Genomic DNA, 9,267 nt, shown 5'->3' with positions numbered 1-9,267 from the left:
GACTTTTTGTTAGAAAGTCCTCAAAGTGCGATATTGTGTAAACCACAGGGACCAGTCGTGAAATTTTGTCATATATATATATATATATATATATATATATATATATATATATATATATATATATATATATATATATATATATATATATATATATATATATATATATATATATATTAAAGTAATTAAAGTTAGGCGGGTCGGGTACTGTTCTGGGGCGGATCTCCTTGAATACAACGTCACCGTTCCTCCGATACCTACCCTTTTACACTGACTGGCGTCTTGCTTCCTTCTTCAAAGAACCCAACGATTGATCCTGTTTCTTCCAATCGCCTTTTGATTCATCCTTCCAGATCCTCACTATTCCACTAAATTCTTTACACCATGCGTTTTTTCTTCATCCACCGTCTTCACCGTTCATCTCTTTGATTCATCGGATTTCGTCGGCCTACAACAACTTCATCGACTTAACACAGGATAATGCCTCCGGCAAAAGCCCCTGTTAAGTTATTACCGGAGACTATAAACCTGATTCAGGTAGGTTTGAGCCCTAATTTTTTCTAATTTGTGTTTTGTTGTTTTTAATTTTCGGATTACTCCCCTCACTGTGGGTTGCAGGTCCTTCCCAAGAACATGCTTTCGGGCCAGGTGTGTGTATGTGTTGATTCTATTACCGTGATTCCAATTTGATACAGTTTCGATGAAGACAAGATTTTCCGATCAGAAATAAACGTCCGATTCTTCAGTCATTTAATGTATTTCAGACCCCGGATTGAGGTTTGTTCTTAAATTTGTGTAAATGTTGGTTTCTTGCACACATAAACATTTTTCTATCTTTTTTTTTTTTTTTTTTTTTTTTTTTTTTTTTTTTTTTTTTTTTTTCAAAATTAGGAACATTTTGCTGATCAATATTCTTGAAAGTTCGGTCAAAAACTGTCTGATCTTCCAAATTTAGTATGACGTTGTTTGCTTTAAAATTTTGGTTATTTTGATCAATCACCCAATTGAAGTTTGTTCTTAATTTTTAATTTTTTTTAATTTTTAGAATTACAGACTTTTTTCTTCAACAACTTTGTGTTGATCAATTTTCTTGAAAATTAGGTGAAAGAAGTCAGTTGTTTGATCTCACCTTCTTGAAAACTAGGTAAAAGAAGTTAGCTTTTTAATCATTGATAATTCATGGTGTTTTAGTTTAGAAGTTTCAGTTAATTAAATCAATCACTCAGTCTAGAGATGTTCTTTTTTTCAAATCACAAACTTATTGTTGGTCAAATTTCTTTAAGATTTTGTATCATAAAGTGAACCGATTGATTATTTTAAAGACTAATTTATGTCATTTAACGTGTGTAATTATTCAAGATTTGTAACTTTTGGCGATTCTTCATTTTGGAATTTAGAAAAAGATTATATTTTTATGTTTTTCAACTGACATTCATGGTTATTTGATGAATGCAATGGATGCTGTAAGAAAAATTATAGTCAGATTTTGTCAACTACTGAAAGTCATATTATTATATTCTCCCTTTTTCCAATATTCCTTCAGCTTTCTATTACCTTTGATTGTTACCTTCGCATTTCTCTATTATCTGCTCTTCTATTGCATACTTCATGTTGTCGCATTCTTTTTTTAATGAGCATGTATCTTCTGCTTTGATTACCTTCGATTGTGAAGTTTGTAGTTGTCTATTCTCTACTTCTATTATGATGTACTTTGTGTTGTCATGTTCTTTTTTTGTTTGAATTTTGTAGGTGATATACATATTTTGATTTTTTGCATCGACATATGACCTTATAAGAATAATTACCAGTGGCTCTCCAAAAATCTCATGTAAAAATTCCAACGCAATAGAAAAAAATCCATAAAAGCTGAAGAAATTGATATACCTTAATCGAATTGAAAAACTGCAAAATCAATTTCTATAGTGAACTTCAATTTTTATGTTTCTTGACTGAAGACCACCCACCTGTTGTTCTCTTTGCAGCAGTTGAATTATGAAAAACGTCTGCTTAAACTTTTGTAAGTTTATCACATTCTATGCAGTTATCGCGGTAAAAATTTCAATAGCGGTCACATGCCGCTATTTGAGATCGCGGTTATCGTGGTGGTATAGCGGTTTTTTACTATTACTTAGTATAATTTATAATTTTATATTATGTTTATATAAGATTTATATATTTGAGTATTAATACTATAAGTCTATATATAATTAGTATCATCAAATCTAAAAAGTCATATAAAAACATAACATAATACTCTATTATAGTAATATGGAAACTAGGTAGTGTCAAAATGTCAAATAGAGTTTAATTGCATTGCACGGATTCAATATCGTATTAGTAGGTCGTGGTTGATTTAAGAAGTTAAGTCCCAAGTGGTAGCGTCATAAGTGTGAGTCTATTTACAAAAAACATTAATGGAGTCCGACCATAGCAGCTCAAGTCTTCATGAGTATAGAAAGAGATGAGAAAGAGAGTTGTCGGTAGACGTAGTTGCTATGCATGCTTTTATTTATGTTAGTTGTTCGGGCTTTTTAAAATGAAAGCATAGTGACATCATTAAAAGTAGTTTTTCATTGACAAAGTAACCAAATGACCTAAAATATGAACGAAAATGGAATAGCGCCCGTAGCGCCGCAATAGTGGTTATTGAAATAGCGATAAATAGCGGTGAATAGCGCCGCTAATAGCGGTACCGCGAAACGAAAACGCTAAATTGAAAATAACGGTTCCTGACCTCCGCAAAACGCTATAGCGCCGCTATAGCACCGCTATAGCGCGCAATTGATAGCTTAGATCACATTTGAAGCCGACTATTAACCACGTGCTCTTTTATGTTTTTTTTTCTAACTTAAAAATAAATTACAAAAGTTTTTCTTTTTTGTAATGGTTATGGTCATGTTCCAAGTAAAATGGTTGTATTACCCTTTTCTGGTTTTTTATTTTATTTTAAATCAAAGGATAATATTGTCAATTGCTTAAAACATAAACAAAAACATCACAAATATCTCAAATAATTACCCTTTTCTGTTTTGTTATAAATAAAAGGGTAATATAGTCATTTTGCGTAAAAAGTGAAAAAAAACATCACATATATCTCAAATAATGACTAAAATTGAAAAAAAAAATTACTATTAATTTAAGCACAACTTATATAATGATCCTCTAACATTTTCTATCTTAAAATATTGTTATTTGCTTTATTACTCTTTTGCTTTTAGGCATATTAAGGTTTTTTATTTTTGAGATTTAGATTGCTTTTTTATTAATGTAATTTTAGCACTAGGGTAGAATTGTCTATTTAGTTTTCTGCTGTCTTTACGTTCACAAATTCTAAGAACTCGCATAAACTCCATACCCCAAATTCACCATATCCATCTCATTTACGTGACTCAAGTTTGACAATTTTGCCCTTTTCTCCTGTCTTCTTCTTATCCAAAGGGAAATTTAACCCTAATTCTCTACGTTGACTGACTTTATAAAAGGGTTTCCATTCTCGCGCCTTGACAAGGGTAAGAAAGACGATGATATTCAAGAAAGAACATTGATTGGTGAAATTAGGGTTTGTGGAGCTTGAGTAATGAAGAAGAATCTTGATTCATTTTTGTCATTAAAATTTTGGATGTCTATCTTGGGAGCAAATTCTCTGAAGAATCTAAATCACTCTTCTACATTTAAACTTCATTGTTGAAATTGGGGTTTATGGAGATTGAAAAATGAAGATGATTCTTGAATTGATGTATGTTTGTAATTAAGATGTAAATGTTGGTTATTAGCAAGGATAACAAGATTTAAAGGGAAGATTCATCTGATGTGGTTTCAAGGAAGATAATGATGGATGATTCATTGGGAAGATTTGTCAAATATAAATTCAATTTGCAATTGGAAACTGATGATTCATAAAGGATTCGGAGATTGATTGTGACTTGATTCTCTATGGCATTGACTTTCCTTGACTTGTGAATTATCATATATCCACTGACTGGATTTCAGATGTGCATTTAAGAATATAGAGAGTGGTCAGAAAGAAAGACCAAGGGCATTCCAGTAATTGAACTCATCTCCAGAACTAACATGCAACATCTCTTGTGTATCAAAATAATTAAAATTTCTACAAGTAGATGTGTTGCTTGTGATCGATAGAGCAAAGATCAAACTATTAACCACCTGTCACACAAAAAACATCGAGTGAGTGAAGAAAAATTTCTATTCAATTCAGAGAAAATAATCAAAGTTGGTATAAGCAATCATGGAAAATAACATGAGTGAGTTAGTTTAAATGCAGGGAATAGCAATCTTAAAAATGAAGGAAAAATTAAGGTTTCAGTGAAGAAGAAGAAGAAGAAGAAGAAGAAGAAGAAGAAGAAGGAAATCACCTCAACTAAAACAGACATTTTATCAACAAATATTAGACCCTCATCTGTCAAACAACATTTTAAATATTTACGTATATAAATTATTGAAACATAAGTTACATGCATCCGGTATCAAATTTATAAATCCTAAAAAATACAAACACATAATTGATCATTGATCAATAATCATAAAGAATCTTGAATATAGGAAATCATCTTTTTTCTTCAAACTACTTAGCGTACGACTTTTTTTTTTCTAAATATTTACGATTGCTTGTTTGGAACATATCTAAAAGAATAATAAACTAAAATACCAACAATATTAAAGCCTTTTTCATAAAGAAAAGGTGAAAGAATGGAAAATTGAACTCATTATCATCGCAAAATTTTAATCAGGAAACCTCTTAGGCAAAATTTGGTGATTTTCTGCAGTACTTTGTTTTCGTTTTAAGCATCGGGGTTGATTCCATATCAGATTCTTGTTCATCTTTCACACTATTGATCAAGGGTTTTCTAGAGTCTTGATCTTCATCCATGCATGCATTCTTACCAAAAAGTCGAACAGTGAATGATGATGATCTTCTCTTGTATCTGAACACCATGAATTGGCCAAGCTCTAGGCTCTTTTCCTTCACAAATCTATTCCAACCATTCTTCAAAAAAACACTAGTTTTCTCTCGATTCACATCCACATGCCAGACTCTTCCTGAAACATCTTTAAGAACGATCTTCTCCGGTATCTTTTGATCCAAATGCTTGATAAAATCCGGTGGAATCCGCTGCAGATTCAAACATTAAACATGAAATTCATCAACCAAGAAAAATAAGTCCAGATTTCGAGAAATTTTGAGTTCAAGTTGCCACGAATTTCACTTCGGAAAGACAAACATGATGATCATAGTTATCTTGCTATTGATTAAAGAAATAAAAATTCATCAAATGAAAAGTGATCAATCTAAACCGATGGATATCAATGGAATAAAATTTTCGGTGGCGTTTGATTTTCGCTGCATCATGAATGTCGATTACAGAAGTTTCTGAATAAGAAGACGTTCGAGAAGAGAGAGTACCAGTTGGTGTGATATACGATTTGGGAGGAAGATTTCAAAGAACTCGGGATCTTGATTGAAGATTGTAACGTTTGGAGAACGATCTCTTCCTCGTTTTCCCATTAGTTTTCTTGATGCAAAAGATTGAGGATTTTAGGGTTTATGAAGTTTTATGTGTTTTTGGTGCGTAATGGTCAAATAAATTGTTTTTAAAAATACTATAACAAAAATTATATTATTAATAACTTAATAAAATATCTCATTTAAATAGTCAGCCTCATCTAGGTTTCAGAACCATCTTATTCTCAAATAATCTCTGCTCATATCTAATACGTTCCTTATTGTTATCTCACTTTTTATTTTTGTATTGTAGTTTACTTATGGTCTGGAACAAGATGATGAATAGAAGAATGTAAGATAATTGTAGTCGTTCAACTGTTTAATTACATAATGATATCACCAATTTTTTTTTTTAACTTTATCTCTGGTTTTTAGTGGTCGTTATGGTTTAATGATTTCTTGGGATATGTGAGTTATTCCTTTGTTTTTTCCTGTTTATGGATCCAGTTTGTTACCTCCAAGTAGAAGAAACTATTGCTTTAATGCTAAAAGCACATCTTTCTCACATGTAAATAGGAACAAGAAATGGCTGTGACATGATGTTTTTTGGAGCTCCGGTGAAGCTGGGGCTAAAGATTTCTAGGGTTCAGACCATGTTCAAGATAACCATCAAGCCTCTGAGTCTCTTGGTAGCCACCAATTCATCTGATCCATGTTGATTTTTGTTTTTATATATATATATATATATATATATATATATATATATATATATATATATATATATATATTGTGGAAGTGATGTGTTGCATGTTCTCATTGGTTCAAATATGTGTTGCCCTAATCATTCATTTTCCATATAACTTTTCCATATATATATATATATATATATATATATATATATATATATATATATATATATATATATATATATATATATATATAGCCACCGATTCATCTAATCCATGTTGATTTTTTTTTCTGTAGTTTGGGCATGACAGTAGATGAGGACAACTACTGATCAAGGGCTTATATGGTAAACATTTAAAGTAATCTAGCGCTCTTTTCATCTTTGTAGGTATCTATATGATTTCCGCTTCACTTGTAGGATGATTCTTAGTAGTTTTTCTCAATTGGTGCATGAAACTGAAAGTAAATTGTGATGAATCAATCAGTGCTTTTTTTTTTCTGTGTATATAAATAACATATTTTTTCTATTTACTTGCAGGATGGTAATGATGAGTCCAAAAATGAAATTAGTCAACCTGTCCACCAGACTACTCTATCATACCTCTCTTTATATAAACATAACACTCATACCTAATTATCAACAACTCCTCCCCACATATCAGCTCTCTCAATTCCTTGAACTCGTGAGTGAACTTTGGGCACAACCTTTATCAATTTCCCTTTTGCACTCAATTCTCATCTTCTCTGGTAAATTTCAAAAAGTTTCAATTTTCGTTTATGTATCTCAATACATAACATTGAAGAGTCAGATTAAGGAACTAGGTTGCCTATTTCCCATGAAACCAACCATTTTCCCCACCAATTTCTGTTTTTCTTCTAATTTTTGACACAATCAAAGGAATCGGATTATAGATTCCGTTATGCAGCGTGCTAAAGGTAATGCTTTTTGTGTTCCATAGTTTCTTATCGTGATTATTACCAATTTATAACTTTATATATATTGTTGGTATTGCTAAACTGATTGATCCAGAATCAGTGAATGATTGTCATGTATCAGATCAACTTTGATAATGATGGTGAAATACCTTACTTTTCTTATGTTGAAGCTGTAGTAAAATCTTAGGACCCTAATTGTTTTTTTTCCCGCTTATGTTCGTTAATAGTCCATGTGTTGTTTTAGATACATGAAATGGACATGACTCATGATCAAGAGTCGCTTCTTAACAAGTGAAGGTAATGGTTTTGGTGTTCTATTATTGCGAATCTGCATTTTATATATTAGGGTTTTTTGTTGTTATAGTTATATATAGTTAATAGGTATCAAAATGAGGGTACTAGTAGGATGAGTATTAGACTGGAAGAAGTTTTCAATAATCCATGCAGGGAGCACTAACTATGTTTTATGTTTGTCATTTATAGCATTGCATCAAGAAAGCTGATGTATAATTTTGATGGAAGTTGCAGATTAATTCTTTTTAGAAGGAAATTTATTACATAATAGCTATGTTTTACTTGCAAGATCAGTATCAGTAGGGGAAGAGAGGATGGTCATTTATGATAATTGCCCTAGATCATCACTTTGGTGAGACTTTATTTGCTTGATTTTCTATATTCCATATATATCATGTTGGCAACTGTTTAATTGGAGCATTAAGTTGCTGACTTTGTGTTTTTCATTGTGGCATTTGTTTGAACATGAAGTAGATAGAAAGTTGTAATATTTTTAGGTAAAAGGTACATCTAAGATTGACTTCTGGTATGCAAATGCTATGAATTGGAAAAATATGTTTAGTCTATAAACTACTTCACTTTTGATGTTTATGAATGATTCTCACATGTTGCTTTTTCAACTTACATATTGATAGTTTGACATAAGTAAAAAGATGCTTGGATTACCAAACGACTCCAATCATAGGATTGTACTTTGGGAAATATATCCAAATTACAATGATGTGATTGTAATTTTACTCTATTCTTATGCTGCATGCAGATGGTGTAAATCAGGCGATTATTATCAAGTTTGCAACTTTCAATTTTGTATCATTTTCTGCATCAATTAAAGTAGAATTCCTTTTAATGTATTGTAGTTTTAACTTTTTCTTATTAGGACATCATTCTTTGAAAGTCTACTTAATTATGCTAGTGAAAATTCATTTGTATTTGAATGACATTGCTATGATTGCAAGATTTTCAAAGTAAAAAGATGTTATAGGAAGAAATGAAAGTGGGATGCTATGATAAAAAAATCAATGAAAGAACATTATTATTTCTTGCATATAATCATTGTCTAAGGAGGGTGTGTCTCTCACATTTAAGAATGTGACAGAAACTTAATAAATCAGACCTGGAGCGCCTTAAATTGCAGGAGAGGAATATAGCTTTAGCCAAAGAACTAGCGACATTAAACCTGTAACTAGAAGAAACAAACCTCCAGTTTACAATTTTTTTTCTTTCAGTTTTGACTTTTTTATGGATTAATGACTAGGGTCTTATGAAGCGCAACACTTTGGGGAGAGATGAAGTGTGTGCACGTAAAAAGCTTGAAAAGGCCAAAGAGAAGGGTTTATAGCACTTATCAAATGTAGAGTAAAATGTTGCTTACTCTTGTACATTTGAATTTGGTAAGTTGTGATGTTTTGGATAAAACAAACACCAACTAAGACCAATTGTGTGAAGTGTTTAACTTAATAGGAATCCGCACTAACTCTTGAATATTGGTTTTGTCAAGGAATGGTTCTTGACATGAGAATCCTATATGTCAAGAGGACAGTGGGAGTCTTAAAAGATCTTGAGATGGTTTCATGAACTAATCAACCTATTTTTAATCACTAGCCCACGACTTAAGTTTTGTAACCTATCGTGTTGGCATATTTTTATTTCTGTGACCACCCCTGTTAAAGTTGTCAATGTATGTGAGTTCTAAGTGTTCTCAATTGTTTGCATAACAACTTTGAAGCAATGGTAGGCCCTTGTACTACCAGTGGAAAGAAATTAAGGTTGAACAAGTTCAGTACATATGAATTTGGATTTGTCACTAACCTTGTCTTGTGATTATGGTTATGACAAAGTCATATGGATAGGAACACATACACCATAAAAATATAAGTTTCATAAGGTTTCTC

At 31.5% G+C, this 9,267-nt stretch overlaps 1 long non-coding RNA gene across 5 annotated transcripts; it reads left to right on the top strand.

The window, feature by feature from the left end:
* Nucleotides 1-202: 202 nt before the first annotated feature.
* LOC145096939 (uncharacterized) lies at nucleotides 203-8,274 on the top strand. Of its 5 annotated transcripts, none has more exons than XR_013704173.1 (6): nucleotides 203-534; nucleotides 616-774; nucleotides 6,035-6,147; nucleotides 6,443-6,491; nucleotides 6,684-7,727; nucleotides 8,136-8,274. It is a non-coding gene; the product is annotated as an uncharacterized LOC145096939 (long non-coding RNA). The 5 variants fall into 5 exon arrangements; XR_013704174.1 differs by lacking the exon at nucleotides 8,136-8,274 and adding an exon at nucleotides 5,772-5,810 and having other exon boundaries at nucleotides 212-534; nucleotides 6,684-7,953; XR_013704176.1 differs by lacking the exons at nucleotides 6,035-6,147; nucleotides 6,443-6,491; nucleotides 6,684-7,727; nucleotides 8,136-8,274 and adding exons at nucleotides 1,747-4,182; nucleotides 4,269-5,721.
* Nucleotides 8,275-9,267: the final 993 nt, after the last annotated feature.

Source organism: Lactuca serriola, chromosome 4 (assembly GCF_051521515.1).
Source record: "Lactuca serriola cultivar US96UC23 chromosome 4, Lser_US96UC23_V15, whole genome shotgun sequence".
Lineage (NCBI taxonomy): Eukaryota > Viridiplantae > Streptophyta > Magnoliopsida > Asterales > Asteraceae > Lactuca > Lactuca serriola.
The sequence above is the reverse complement of the archived record's forward strand: the minus strand, read 5'-3'. Positions and strand labels throughout refer to the sequence as shown.